General features: G+C 36.8%; 1 protein-coding gene across 2 annotated transcripts in view; it reads left to right on the forward strand.

Moving 5' to 3' along the window:
• The window catches only part of LOC124774941 (filamin-C), a 284,171-nt gene that overhangs the window by 104,503 nt on the left and 164,215 nt on the right, over positions 1 to 15,453 (forward strand). The window lies entirely within an intron of this gene.

Here is a 15,453-nt window from a genome sequence, read left to right on the forward strand (position 1 = left end):
CAAAGCGAAATAACAACTTAACTTCTGCAAAGTGAAACAGAGACTGCTCTGTGCGCATTTGCACCAGAAACGGTTACAAGTAAAAGATTATGACAGTCTCACAGAAATGAATACACACAAGAACCATATCACTGCAATATATTGATACATCGGAGTACCTATACATTAATAAAACCAAATGTGAATATTGTCACAAAAATATGTCTGTTACTTCGCAGAAAAGTAGTACGATATTACTGGTATCGAGAACTGGGGTTGGAGTGTCATAATGGTCACGTAAATAAAGAACCATCACAACCTCTACATATGAACCATTTGTAACACGAAGAACATCGAGTTTGTATTCAATTTCTTATCAAGTTCTTGTAACATTTCCCCTGATATTGTTGCAGTTGCATTACTGATAAGATGTCACAATGTAGGAGTATTGTCCACTATGGTCGCATACACGCGGTCCTTCACGAATCCCCACATGAAGAAATCAAGCGGCATAATGTCAGGTGAACGTGGTGGCCAGGCGATGGGACCTCCATGTTCGATACAATGACTGGGAAATTTCCTATCCAGAAATTTGCGGACAGTCGTTGACCAATGTGGCGGAGCTCCATCTTGGTGAAAAATGATGTTGGGTTGCAAGTCTTGTATCTGAGGGTACATAAACTGCTCCAACATGTCCAGATACACTGACCTATTCAAAGAAGAACGGTCCAAGAATCCTGTTGTGTATTAGCCCGCACCGAACGTTAAGTTTTGGGCTATCGTGAACATGTTCAATGAGAATGTGCGGATTTTACGAACCTAAAATCTGAACATTATGCCTGTTAACCCTTCCTGATAGATGAAAGGTTGCCTCATCTGAGAATAAACATCTTTCCAGAGAGCTGGCATCCATATCAATGTGCTGCAGCATATCCACAGCAAATGGTTGTCGGCGTGGTTTGTTATTTGGCACCAGATGTTGCAGAATTAGCACTAAGCACACATTTGAAAATGCTGGTGAACTATAAGATGCAATGTTGATCAAGGTACATCTAGTTACCTAGATGCTTCATGAATTGACTTACATGGTCTACTGATGCCTCTTTTTTAGTCTTGTTTCTTCTTCTTGTTTATCCTGGCTTCTTGAGATCTCTTGTGAAGAGACACGATACAAGAAGTTCCGTAGTAGTGTAGGACAGTCAATGAAGTTACACAACAGTTAATAATTTAACTTTTGAAACTGCCGGTTTATTGTCATTTATGGAAAGAAAAACACTCTCATACTCTCAAGCGGTCAGCAAACTTTGTGTAACTTTTTGTGTGTGTAATGGACCTTACTATGTCGCAAATCATTTTAATAAATTTATTAAGCTGCTTTACAGTGTTGCTAGGCAATGTAACCAACGAATTGATGTGTGTGTCAATTAAAATTGGACTTCGATATTTTGAATAAACTTTAGATTCGTTTTTGTCAAAATCTGCACTTGCCTCAAAATTAATTTTAAACTTCGTGAATTCTGTCCCAAAGCATTTGCAACTGTTGTACGCAATTTACTGGACAGCTCGATTGTGCACTGGCGTGTAACATATTTGAAATCGAGCGCACAGGTTTCAGTTTTCCCTAATGGGCTAAACAACTCTTCTGTAATAACGTGATGTGTCTATCTCATGTTAAGTTTAAATGAAACTGGATTTACTCTCCATTTGGGCGAAGATCACAAAATAAAATTCACCACATAGGTCATCAAACTGTACATGCGCACTTCTAGCATTCTAAGTGATAACTAGTCTCAGAGTAAAAGCTGCACATAAATTCACACTTCTTTTTTATGCATACAAAATTCAAAATACCTTTCTAATAAGCAAATAAATTATGGCATGTAATTACTAACTAAACATTTCCGATTCTGAATAAACTTCAAGAACTTGTATTTCATAATCAATAAAATTTTATCGCCTGAGAGAAATTATTAGTTTCCTAAAACTAATTCAGATTACAGTTAACTTGTGTCTGGATGATGACGTCACTAATCAACACTTGCTTGGAATGAACGAAATACCTGTACTGAAAAATACTATCCGTTGAGTAATTTACTGACTCTTATAACAAATTTGGTGCCCCCTGCATCGCTACACTGCCCCCCACCCCCTCCCTCAATGTGTAATGTCGCGATAAGGCCGAAGACGTTACAGGATTCACTGGAGTGTGGTAGGGTTGTGTGCTGTGCTGTTATACTTTAGTTCAGCCATCCCAAGATTCGTACCACAAGTTGTAACATGCACTTTACATCAAATTTCACATGAATGATTGCAAATGGGGGCCTAACAGAAATTGCCCGTTTAAATGAATCTCCAAAAGTCAATGAATTTGTTCGAATTTCTCTTTCTGACACGATGCTCTTCACACTCACTACACAACACTTCACCATTTGGTGAGAAGCCCTTTCAACTGGCTGCACAAGACAGGGATTGCAGCCAGTTCGAATAGAAAGTACATAGAACTGTGACCTCCACCAAGCCATGTTTTCAAACGAGCCGCGTACAGTGTCGGGTCAAATGACATATCAGCTGGTAACATCATCTCTACTTCTCCACCGTGTGTCTTGTGATTCTCTCTGGAGGAAGTGTTGTGTATTCACCTGCTATTGTTTTGTCAACAGAAAAATGAAGTGAATGTGCAATTGTTCTGGTTATTCGGCGAATGTGTTCCATAATTTGTTTAATATTGAAGTTTGTTCCATCACACACAATTGTCCTTAGTTTATATTAAGACAGTAGTCCTTACATCTTCCTACCATCGTACCTTCATGAGTTTTGTATTCATTTTCATTACCAAAATGGTTATCGGTTCATCGTGAAATTCAAATAATTATTTCCGTATGTTTTGTATCATATTTTCATTGTCTTCAACACCTGGTTTTCTTCTTATAATATTTTCCAGATTATAATGTTGATTAGACAGTTACATCAGCTTTCTTTACATTCCTTTCTCATATTTCCTTTAGCTTTGATTGTGCCCATTACACATACATGAAATACACTTTTTACCATTAATACATATAAAATTCCTTCAACAATTTATAAACATAAAATTCTTGTGCCTCTAGGGTAGCATTCTTTTAAACTTAACTAATTGTCTTGAAGTCAGTGAATCTTGCTTTCTCTTGTTCTTCAATCTATTAACAGCATCTTTCTCTTTTCAGAAATTCTCTTTTCTGTGAACTTTTTCATTTTAATCTTCTTTAATTATGTTATTGTGGTATGTTGGCCATAATACATATATTATATTTAATAATAATTGAATAAAATAATCCTCATACCTATATATAAAATAATGAACAAAATAATACATCTTGTAGCTCATCGTGTGGCTAAAGTCTAATATCGGTGTCCTGTTAGTAAATACTCTTCTCATTCTCTTTTCCTGCATTTTCTCTTCATAAATGGTTCATATCTTCTCATTGATAATGTTTTTTTTCTCTGTGTGGTGGAATAAACCTTTTATCACATCAGAATTACAGTCAGCAAGCATACAACTCCCTTCATGGGGAATTTTTATTATTCTGTATTGTTCTGCGTATAAATATTGCATTTCTTATTTAACTTTTTCTTTATCGGGGCCTTTGGATGGTTTTTCACCATTATTTCTTCTCCAAAGCATAGGTTATTACCTTCTTCACATTTTTATCGAATTTTGCCTCTCGTAATTGACTTGATGTTGTAGATTTAAGTAAACTTTCTTCAAGATGTCCTCCTTAGTGAGATTGTCTCCTCCAATTTGTGGCCATCCCTTTAGCCAGTCTTGAGAACCACCCTTGCCATACATCACTTGGTTGGGCGAATATCATGTAGAAGTATGAGGCAATTTGTTACAAATCCTTTCAAATTCTGATAACCACTTGATCCATTTGTAATGTTCGTGTGTGCTATAGGTACGTAGAAATCAATTTAATTAGCAGAAAAATCTTTTCATTGGTTTGCCACTTGGATAAAAACGTAATATACAGCATCACCCTGCTTTTACATTCCCAGAATTAACGTTTTCCCGCTGTTTACGACATTTTTTATGGGTCTGTCAAATTTCCTATGCCCACAATGTTAATTTGCACCTGATCAACATATTTATAATTTTCCCGCAAATTATGTATTACGAAAAAATGTTTTGAGGCCATCCACTAGTGTTTACAAATATTAAGTGGTTAAGTTTCTTGACACCAGGGCACTCTATTCGGCGGATTTGAACACGTAAATGAGTAAAAGTTGTAACATTTCATGCCGTATCTCCTGCCGCTGCCAAGCTCTACTTGGCATGGTGGCTGATGGGAGTAACAAGTTTCATTCGAATGAAGATATCATGGCCAATCACAACCATTTCTAAACTGTCTCTAATGCGCAAATGCAGTTTCGTGATTGTTGTGATCATCGTGACACCTTTATCGAACTATATTTATCGTGTTTTGGCGTATGGCCACATGGAGCACTAGTTGACACCGTCATTCACATTGCGTTGCCCAAATGTTTTTAGTGTAAACACAGTGCCGGTTATGTATTGTATTCATGCTGAGCAAAACATGTTTCGAGAATTTATTCTCGTTGTCAAGTGCAGTATTTATGTATGTATTTTTTGTAATGTTACAAAATTAAACAATGTGAATGATTGATTGATTGATTGTGTGTGTGTGTGTGTGTGTGTGTGTGTTTCTACATAACTGATGAGGCACAGTACTTGATAACCTCAAAAAGACGAGTACAGTGCAAGAGTCGCAGAATAACACATATTCAAACACCATACAAAATACTTATATAATGGAAGGAAACATTCCACGTGGGAAAAATTATATATAAATACAAAGATGAGGTGACTTACCGAACAAAAACGCTGGCAGGTCGATAGACACACAAACAAACACAAACATACACACAAAATTCAAGCTTTCGCAACAAATTGTTGCCTCATCAGGAAAGAGGGAAGGAGAGGGGAAGACGAAAGGAAGTGGGGTTTAAAGGAGAGGGTAAGGAGTCATTCCAATCCTGGGAGCGGAAAGACTTACCTTAGGGGGAAAAAAGGACAGGTATACACTCGCACACACGCACATATCCATCCACACATACAGACACAAGCAGACATATTTGTCTGCTTGTGTCTGTATGTGTGGATGGATATGTGCGTGTGTGCGAGTGTATACCTGTCCTTTTTTCCCCCTAAGGTAAGTCTTTCCGCTCCCAGGATTGGAATGACTCCTTACCCTCTCCTTTAAAACCCACTTCCTTTCGTCTTCCCCTCTCCTTCCCTCTTTCCTGATGAGGCAACAATTTGTTGCGAAAGCTTGAATTTTGTGTGTATGTTTGTGTTTGTTTGTGTGTCTATCGACCTGCCAGCGTTTTTGTTCGGTAAGTCACCTCATCTTTGTATTTATATATAATACAAAATACTTATTTACATATATGCATTTGACAGTGAGAAAATATTCTCAAAACGCATCATGCTAAGCATGAAAAAATAAGTAACTAGTGCAGTATTTCATTATTTAAATAATGAATGACAGCTGCAGGCTTTCCAAAAACATCGATTATGATGTTTGAAATTAAGTCAAACGTTTCCACTTCCCAGACAGTTGTCAATTCCAGTTACATCAGCAGTTTTTATTAGATAATAAACCTTTATTAGATGATAAAGTCCCTGACAAGTCTTTTGGTGCCTGTTCTGTACATATATCATACATAAAGTGCCACGGGTTATCCTATACGTTACTTTTACAGCTTAAAACATTATTTCCCACATTTTACATTTTCCCACGTTTTACACCATTTTTTTTGAAGTTCCTTGAAAAATGTAAAAGTGGGGTTTCACTGTATATATATTTAATATTATATTCCTTCATAGTCTCTCTGCAGATTCTGCTGGTGTAATAAGCAGCATTGTCTGTCAATATCATCTTCGGTCTTCCAATCTCTGTTATGAAATCATTGACAAATTTCTTTAACATGGGATGCACATGTAGATTCCTCAAAGGATACAATTTCATATACTTCGAAAAAATATCGTAGAATGCCAGAATATACTTAAATCTTCCACAAGTAGTAGGATGTGGTCCACACACATCAGAAGATGTCTGTGTCAAAGGTTGGTGTGGTATGATTGGATGTAATTCAATTTTTTTTGGCGATAGTTGATGGGTTTAGTTTTCTGGCAAATCTTACATTTCTTTTGAATGTCACTAGCCAAGCATTCTAAGTTTGGATGGTAGCAGTATTGGGCTAACTTGGCTTTGCATTTTAAAGATCCAAAGTACCCCACTTCAGATGTGTCACAGTAAAGATTCCACATGTTCCTTTGGAATGCATAATTTCCATGGTTCATCATGAGTTTTAGAAATAATATATTAGATTGTAAAGTAGATAGACTACCAGAATAATTCATAGCTCCTTGGTTGATTACATCTAGAATAGATTTCCAGTAAGGATCTTGTTGTTGCAACTGCGACATATTGTGACACAACTTTTAAATTTGTTTCTCATGAAATGCAGTAGACAGTTTCCTTACTAAATAAAGTCTCTTTCTCAAATTCTTCATTATCCTGTCTTCTAGGCAAATGAGATAGAGCATCGAGTACAACGTTGTCCTTCCCATTTATGTATTGCACTGAAATGTTATATTTTTGAAGTAACAAGGCCCATCTTCTTAACCTTGACTGAAACATTCTTCCTATTAAATATAAGACAAAGCTTTACGGTCACAAAATATGGTTATTCTTTTTCTGTAGACAAAATATGTAAACTTTTTAAGCACCCGTACCACAGCTAGTACCTCTAACTCTGTGGTACAGTATGCCCTTTCACATTTAGAGAGCGTTCTACTTGCGAATCCTATAATCTTAATGGTATTCATATCTTGTGGATCATTCATTTGGAAAAGTGTAGTGCCTAGGCCTGTTTCAGAAGCATCAGTGACAATGCAAAACTCCTGTTCAAGTTTCAGATGACGTAACTAAAGCATCTCGGATTTTGTCAAATGCTTAAATACATCCAGGGGTCCATTTCCACATGATGTTCTTTCACAGTAACTGTAATAAACATTATTGGCTGATTAATTGATTAGGCAAAAATTTGCAGAAAAATGAGGCTAATCCCATGAAAGATTTTAATTCCTTTTTATTTTTAGGATAGGGACGCTTTGATAGCACTCATTTTCTTAGGATTCGGCATAATACCATCCGGCGTAATTACATGTCCTAGGAACTTAAGTTGACTTCTGGCGAATCTAGATTTCCTTAAATTTATTGTTGCTCCATACTCCAAGAATTTTGCAAATACGTTTTCAAGCAGATCAAGATGCTCCTCGTATGTTTCAGTAGCGATCAATAAGTCGTCCACATACAAGGTAACTCTGTCGAGCAAATCTTGTCCAAGTACAGTGTCTAGCACCAATATAAATACACTTCCACTAATATTTAGTCCAAATGGCATAACAGTGAATTGGTAACTTCTGCCCATAAAAATAAAAACAATATACTTTCAAGATTCAATCGAGATTTTCATTTTGCCAGTAAAACTTCTCATATTAAGAGATGTCAGGAAGCGGGCATGCCAGAATTTCTGAATTAATTCATCCAAATTCTCAGGTCTTGTCTGTACTGGTATGATTATCTTGTTATCTCCATGGTGTCTGGAACTAATCTGACATCACCATTCGCTTTGAGGAACGCCAAAGTAGGGCTACAATATTCAGAATGAGAGGGCTCTATACTGCTCCACTCTAACATTTTGTTAATTTCTTTCTTGACTGCCTCTCTCTTTGATCAAGGAACAGAGTAGAAAGTGCGATAAAAAGATTCGTGTGGATATGTTTTAATGTCGTATTCAAAACCTTTGATTATTCCGGGACATCTGCTAAATACGGGCAGATAATTACTTAACAAGCAACACAAATCTTCTCTTAGACTTGCAGATAGGTATTCACATTCGGATATTTTCTCCTGAAGTGTAACTTGACTTATTTCTTCTCCAGTATATTCAATATAGAAAATATCACCAACTAAATTACAGTCAATACCAATATAGCTAACCATTAACTTTATAAAATTCTGATCCTGGACTATTTTGCCCTTTATCATAGAGACTGTCAAAACGTCACCTACAGAGTCCAAGGTACATGTCCCTTCTTTTAAATTGATGACTGCTCCAGAATTACACAAAAATCTAGACCCCAAACACATGGAATGGTCATTCTTGGAACAATGGAGAAGGTACTTTCTATTGAAGCCCCCCACCCCACCCCGCATTATAATGTTGACTTGTGTCTGCTTTGAGACCTTTTGCACTTTCGCAGTAAATGCTTCAGGTACAATCCATCCAGCAACAGGAAATGTAAGCACTTTTGCTCCTCAACTAATTTGTTTAAAACAATCTTGCGTCATTATGCTAATAGTTGTTCCAGTATCAATCAAAATTTCATCATCAATACCATTTATTACTTCTTGAACTACTACCTGCAAAATTCATCCACACGTATTCAAAATGTAAGGTTTTTCTTCCATAAGTTCCTCCCTTAGATCCAAATCATCATCATCATACCTCAGTACATTCACTTTAAAATGATGCCTGCCCTCCTCATCCAATCGAGCCTTCCTAGGAAGGCTTTTGGTGACCGGTTCTAGTTTCATCTTTTGGTAGATGTGATATTCGGTGGTTCATGTACTTCAGCAATACCTAGAGTATGGTCGGAATATGGTAATTGTTCCGTTTACAGCTTTATTGTTCCGTTACCAAGTGGCATCAGTCCTTGTGGTTGTTGTGCTTGTTGAGTTACATTTGCATCACCCATCCAACATCAGGTGTCGAAGGGTCTTTCCAAGGTTGTATACTATCAGGATTGTCTTCTGGGTATATATCATGTCTGCGTGAATTACCATACCGATTATTCGAATCATTCTGTCTGCGTTTGCGATTTGGTTTTCCTGTACTAGTCTGATTCATCTGATTATTATTATTTCCATAGATTTCTTTAGTATAATAGGTGTTATGTTTATATTGATTATTATTATTGGCTTTACTATAGCTGTAAGATGTCGCTCGCCCTCCTTCGTGTAGAATAGCTTTAGTATTTCTATCTCGGTTGTTGTTATTGTTAATACTATTATTATTTCTTTTCTTTCTCAGACGTTATGTCTGGTTAAAAATGGAAAGTGACGCGGATCTTGATCAAGTGTGACTTCCTTTTAACTGTACGGTATATGTTACATTGCATTTAGGAACTTTCGGGTAATTGAACAAGTATCAATTACAGATTTCTGTAGTTGTATATATAAGTCTGGATGTAGCTGTATTGTGTTGATGTACTGGTGGATATTGTGTGGTATGATTCCTGTAGTTGATAGTATAATCGGTATAATGTCAACTTTATCCTGATGCCACATGTCCTTGACTTCCTCAGCCAGTTGGATGTATTTTTCAATTTTTTCTCCTGTTTTCTTCTGTATATTTGCTGTATTGGGTATGGATATTTCGATTAGTTGTGTTTATTACTTCTTTTTATTGGTGAGTATGATGTCAGGTTTGTTATGTGGTGTTCTTTTATCTGTTATAATGGTTCTGTTCCAGTATAATTTGTATTCATCGTTCTCCAGTACATTTTGTGGTGCATACTTGTATGCGGGAATGTGTTGTTTTATTAGTTTATGTTGTATGGCGAGTTGTTGATGTATTATTTTTGCTACATTGTCATGTCTTCTGGGGTATTCTGTATTTGCTACTATTCTACATCCACTTGTGATGTGATCTACTGTTTCTATTTGTTGTTTGCAAAGTCTGCATTTATCTGTTGTGGTATTGGGATCTTGCTGTAATATCTGGTGTTTATTGTTTGATCCTGTATTGCAATAATGAATCCTTCTGTCTCACTGTATATATTGCCTTTTCTTAGCCATGTGTTGGATGCGTCTTGATCTATGTGTGGCTGTGTTAGATGATACGGGTGCTTGCCATGTAGTGTTTTCTTTTTCCAATTTACTTTCTTCGTATCTGTTGGTGTTATGTGATCTAAAGGGTTGTGGAAGTGGTTATGAAATTGCAATGGTGTAGCCGATGTATTTATATGAGTGATTGCTTAGTGTATTTTGCTAGTTTCTGCTCGTTCTATAAAGAATTTTCTTAAATTGTCTACCTGTCCATAATGTAGGTTTTTTATGTCGAGAAGTCCCCTTCCTCCTTCCTTTCTGCTTAATGTGAATCTTTCTGTTGCTGAATGTATGTGATGTATTCTATATTTGTGGCATTGTGATCGTGTAAGTGTATTGAGTGCTTCTAGGTCTGTGTTACTCCATTTCACTACTCCAAATGAGTAGGTCAAGATTGGTATAGCATAAGTATTTATAGCTTTTGTCTTGTTTCTTGCTGTCAATTCTGTTTTCAGTATTTTTGTTAGTCTTTGTCTATATTTTTCTTTTAGTTCTTCTTTAATATTTGTATTATCTATTCCTATTTTTTGTTTGTATCCTAGGTATTTATAGGCATCTGTTTTTTCCATTGCTTCTATGCAGTCGCTGTGGTTATCCAATAAGTAATCTTCTTGTTTAGTGTGTTTTCCCTTGACTATGCTATTTTTCTTACATTTGTCTGTTCCAAAAGCCATATTTATATCATTGCTGAATACTTCTGTTATCTTTAGTAATTGGTTGAGTTGTTGATTTGTGCTGCCAGTAGTTTTAGATCATCCATGAATAGCAAATTTGTGATTTTGTGTTGGTATGTTCCAGTAATATTGTATCCATAAATAATAAATGTCTGCTTGTGTCTGTGTATGTGCAGGTGGATATGGGTGTGTGTGCGAGTGTATACCTGTCCTTTTTTCCCCCTAAGGTAAGTCTTTCTGCTCTTGGGATTGGACTGACTCCTTACCCTCTCCCTTAAAGCCCACATCCTTTCGTCTTTCCCTCTCCTACCCTCTTTCCTGACGAAGCAACCGTTGGCTGCGAAAGCTTGAATTTTGTGTGTGTATTTGTGTTTGTGTGTCTATCGACCTGCCAGCGCTTTCGTTTGGTAAGTCACATCATCTTTGTTTTTAGATGTATCTGTAATTTGTATTATTTAGCATGTTGGATAGTGGGTTCAGAGCAAGGCAGAACCAGAAAGGACTTAATGAGTCTCCTTGGTATATTCCACGCTTAATCTGTATTGGCTATGATGTGATATTATTTGAATTTGTTTGGATATTAAGTGTTGTTTTCTAATTTTTCATTACTATGTTTAGGAACTGTATCAGTTTAGGATCTACTTTGTATATTTCCAATATTTGTAGTAACCGTGAGTGGGGTACACTATCAAAAGCTTTTTGGTAATCAATGTATGCGTAGTGTAGCGACCTTTGTTTAGTTTTAGCTTGGTATGTCACCTCTGCATCTATTATCAGTCGCTCTTTACATCCTCGTGCTCCTTTGCAACAGCCCTTTTGTTCTTCATTTATAATTTTGTTCTGTGTTGTATGTGTCATTAATTTCTGTGTAATGACTGAAGTTAATATTTTGTATATTGTTGGTAGACATGTTATGGGGCGATATTTAGCTGGGTTTGCTGTGTCTGCTTGATTTTAGGTTTCAGATAAGTTATTCCATGTGTAAGTGTATCAGGGAATGTGTATGGGTCTGCAATGTAACTGTTAAATTATTTATAATAGAGGGAAACATTCCATGTGGGAAAAATATATTTAAAAAACAAAGATGATGTGGCTTACCAAACGAAAGCACTGGCCGGTTGATGGACACACAAACATACACACAGAATTCAAGCTTTTGCAACCAATGGTTGCTTCATCAGGAAAGAGGGAAGGAGAGGGAAAGACGAAAGGATGTGGGTTTTAAGGGAGAGGGTAAGGAGTCATTCCAATCCTGGGACCGGAAAGACTTACCTTAGGGGGAAAAAGGGACAGGTATACACTCGTGCGCGCGCGCGCACACACACACACACACACACACACACACACACACACACACACACACACACATATATATTTCTATATGTCTGCTTGTGTCTGTATATGTGTGGATGGATATGTGTGTGTGTGCGAGTGTATACCCGTCCTTGTTTCACCCTAAGGTAAGTCTTTCCGCTCCCGGGATTGGAATGACTCCTTACCCTCTCCCTTAAAACCCACATCCTTTCGTCTTTCCCTCTCCTTCCCTCTTTCCTGATGAGGCAACAGTTTGTTGCGAAAGCTTGAATTTTGTTTGTATGTTTGTGTTTGTTTGTGTGTCTGTCGACCTGCCAGCACTTTCATTTGGTAAGTCACATCATCTTTGTTTTTAGAAGAAAGATGATGAAACTTACCAGACAAAAGCGCTGGCAGGTCGATAGACACACAAACAAACACAAACATACACACAAAATTCTAGCTTTCGCAACCAATGGTTGCCTCGTCAGGAAAGAGGGAAGGAGAAGGAAAGACAAAAGGATATGGGTTTTAAGGGAGAGGGTAAGGAGTCATTCCAATCCCGGGAGCGGAAAGACTTACCTTAGGGGGAAAAAAGGACAGGTATACACTCGCGCACACACACACATATCCATCCACACATACACAGACATAAGCAGACATTTGTTAAGTGTGTGTGTATGTGTGGATGGATATGTGTGTGTGTGCGAGTGTATACCTGTCCTTTTTTCCCCCTAAGGTAAGTCTTTCCGCTCCCGGGATTGGAATGACTCCTTACCCTCTCCCTTAAAACCCATATCCTTTTGTCTTTCCTTCTCCTTCCCTCTTTCCTGACGAGGCAACCATTGGTTGCGAAAGCTAGAATTTTGTGTGTATGTTTGTGTTTGTTTGTGTGTCTATCGACCTGCCAGCGCTTTTGTCTGGTAAGTTTCATCATCTTTCTTTTTAGATATATTTTTCCCACGTGGAATGTTTCTCTCTATTATATATATATCTGTCTACACACGGATATGTGTGTGTGTGTGTGTGTGTGTGTGTGTGTGTGTGTGTGTGTAGGTGCGCGCGCGCGCACAAGTGTATACCTGTCCCTTTTCCCCCCCTAAGCTAAGTCTTTCCGCTAACAGGATTGGAATGACTCCTTACCCTCTCCCTTAAAACCCACATCCTTTCATCTTTCCCTCTCCTTCCCTCTTTCCTGATGAAGCAACTGTTGGTTGCGAAAGCTTGAATTTTGTGTGTATGTTTGTGTTTGTTTGTGTGTCTATCAACCGGCCACCACTTTCGTTTGGTAGGTCACATCATCTTTGTTTTTTAAATATGTTAAATAATTTAGTTAGATGTGAATGTGTTGAGGTGAACTTCTTTAGCCAGCAATTTGCTATTTTATCTTTTCCAGGGGCTTTCCAATTGTGAGTGGAATTAATTGCTTGGGTGACTTCATGTTGCAAAATTATCACTTCAGGCATTTGTGGTATCATCTTGTATGTGTCTGTTTCTGCTTGTATCCACAGTGCATGCCTGCTATGCTGTACCGGGTTTGACCATATGTTGCTCCAGAAGTGTTCCATATCTGTTATGTTTGGTGGACTGTCTATTTTAATGTGTGTGTTATCTATTGTCTGGTAAAATTTCTTTTGGTTTGTGTTGAATGTTTGGTTTTGTTTCCTTCTATTTTAACTTTTTTTGTATCTTCTAAGTCGTTTGGCCAAAGCCTGTAATTTCTGCTTCTTTTCATCTAATTGCTCTATCGCTTCTTGTTGTGAGATTTTACCTAACCTTTTTCTTTTTTTGTCTGATATTTCATTTCTTATAAATTGTGTTAACTGTCCGATGTCTTTTCTAAGTTTTTCTATTCTGATCTGTAGCCTGTGTTGCCATGCTGGTTTTGTGGGTTTCTTCTGTGTCTTGGTTGGTTCTGCTCTCTCCCTAGTGTGTATATTTGGTGTAGTGAGTGCTCCTATATAAATCAGTAGTTGTAACTCTTCCATAGTTGTATTTTCATCTATTTTGTTGTGTATGATTGTGTTGATAGTTGTTATCGTTGTTTCAACTTGTGGGTTATTTGGTGGGCTATGCAAGAATGGCCTATTATTATTATTATTATTATTATTATTATTATTACATTGTGAGGTAGAAATTTGATTAATATTCCATACTTGGACATCTTCTATTATCGTATCGATTGAATCGACTACAGACAGGAACTGTTCCACGTCATAGTCAGGGACATTTATAATTTTCTCACGTATATAAGTAGGTAATCTTCCTTTTTAAAATACGTATCACTTCACTATTGGAAATAGGATCACTCAAGTACCTCGTTTTATTAATGTATTTCTCGAAATACTGTCTTAATGAACGTCATTTACTATTATAAAACTCCAGTTGATACACCTCCTTTCATCGCCTCTCTTGTTTGCTACTCGACCTGATTTCACTAAGAAAAGTTGTTCAGACTCTGCACATCTATTACAATTCTCACACACTTCTGGCGCCCACAGTACTGCTTCATCTGTGGTCTTGGACACAATAAATTGAAGTCTGTCATGTTCAGACCAACTGCGAGGAAAAATATGCTTAAAATTGTTGATGAAAATTTTTGGATGGATGTCATCTTTTTCAGTTGAAAAGGTAGGAAACTGTCTGCTTCTGAATGTGCTTGTCGCAACCTTTAAAGACGACAAGTACTCCCTTTGTACAAAAGTGTCATTTTCATTTCCGTAACAGTCACAAAATTTATCGGGTGTATTCACGCAACAGTTACATTTTACTCAACTACAGGATTTATTATTCCTAAGCATGTCTTCAGAATAGCTGCCTGTACTCAATACATTTCGTGAAGGTTCCCCCCCTTTTCTTCTAATTGTGACAATTTAAAATTTATTTCACTCTGCCACTTAGGTAATTCTTCAATTACTTTATCTTTAATAGCCTGAAACTCACTAATAAATAATTTGATAAGTTCATCATTTGCCATTTCCTTAACTACCTCAGCTTGTTTCAACTCAAGAGTGGTATTGACTTTCTCTTCGATTTACTTATTTTTAACTTCTATCCACTCAAGAAGATCATCATCTAATTTTTTAGTTTGGTCCTTTAAATATTTATCTATGCCCTTGCAAGTGTTTATTTTGAATTCTGACATCTTTTTAGACAGATCCTCAATTTGCACACTAGCCTTCAAGTAACTACTTTTACGGTTACAGATTTTATCTGACAAATCACCATGCCCTTTTGAAATAGTTTCACATTTAGTATCCTTCTCATAAATTTTACCTATAAATTCAGTGCATAGGTTGGTCATATCCATTAAAACTTTTATTTCTAATTCACTAAATTTAGTATTTAATCGTTCTTCCCACTCTACTTTTTAAGTTAGTGAATTTCATTTAATTTTCAATTATCATCTTTAAGTGACTTGAACTTCAGAACACTTCCTGTTGCCAGAAACATCCTATACCATTCCTTAATTGTTTTCTTATCAGGTTGATCACATTCTTACACATGACGATAATTTCTTTGCACAGTAATTGGCAATTTTGTTTCTGCAA

This window comes from Schistocerca piceifrons, chromosome 2 (genome assembly GCF_021461385.2).
Source record: "Schistocerca piceifrons isolate TAMUIC-IGC-003096 chromosome 2, iqSchPice1.1, whole genome shotgun sequence".
Taxonomy (NCBI): Eukaryota; Metazoa; Arthropoda; class Insecta; order Orthoptera; family Acrididae; genus Schistocerca; species Schistocerca piceifrons.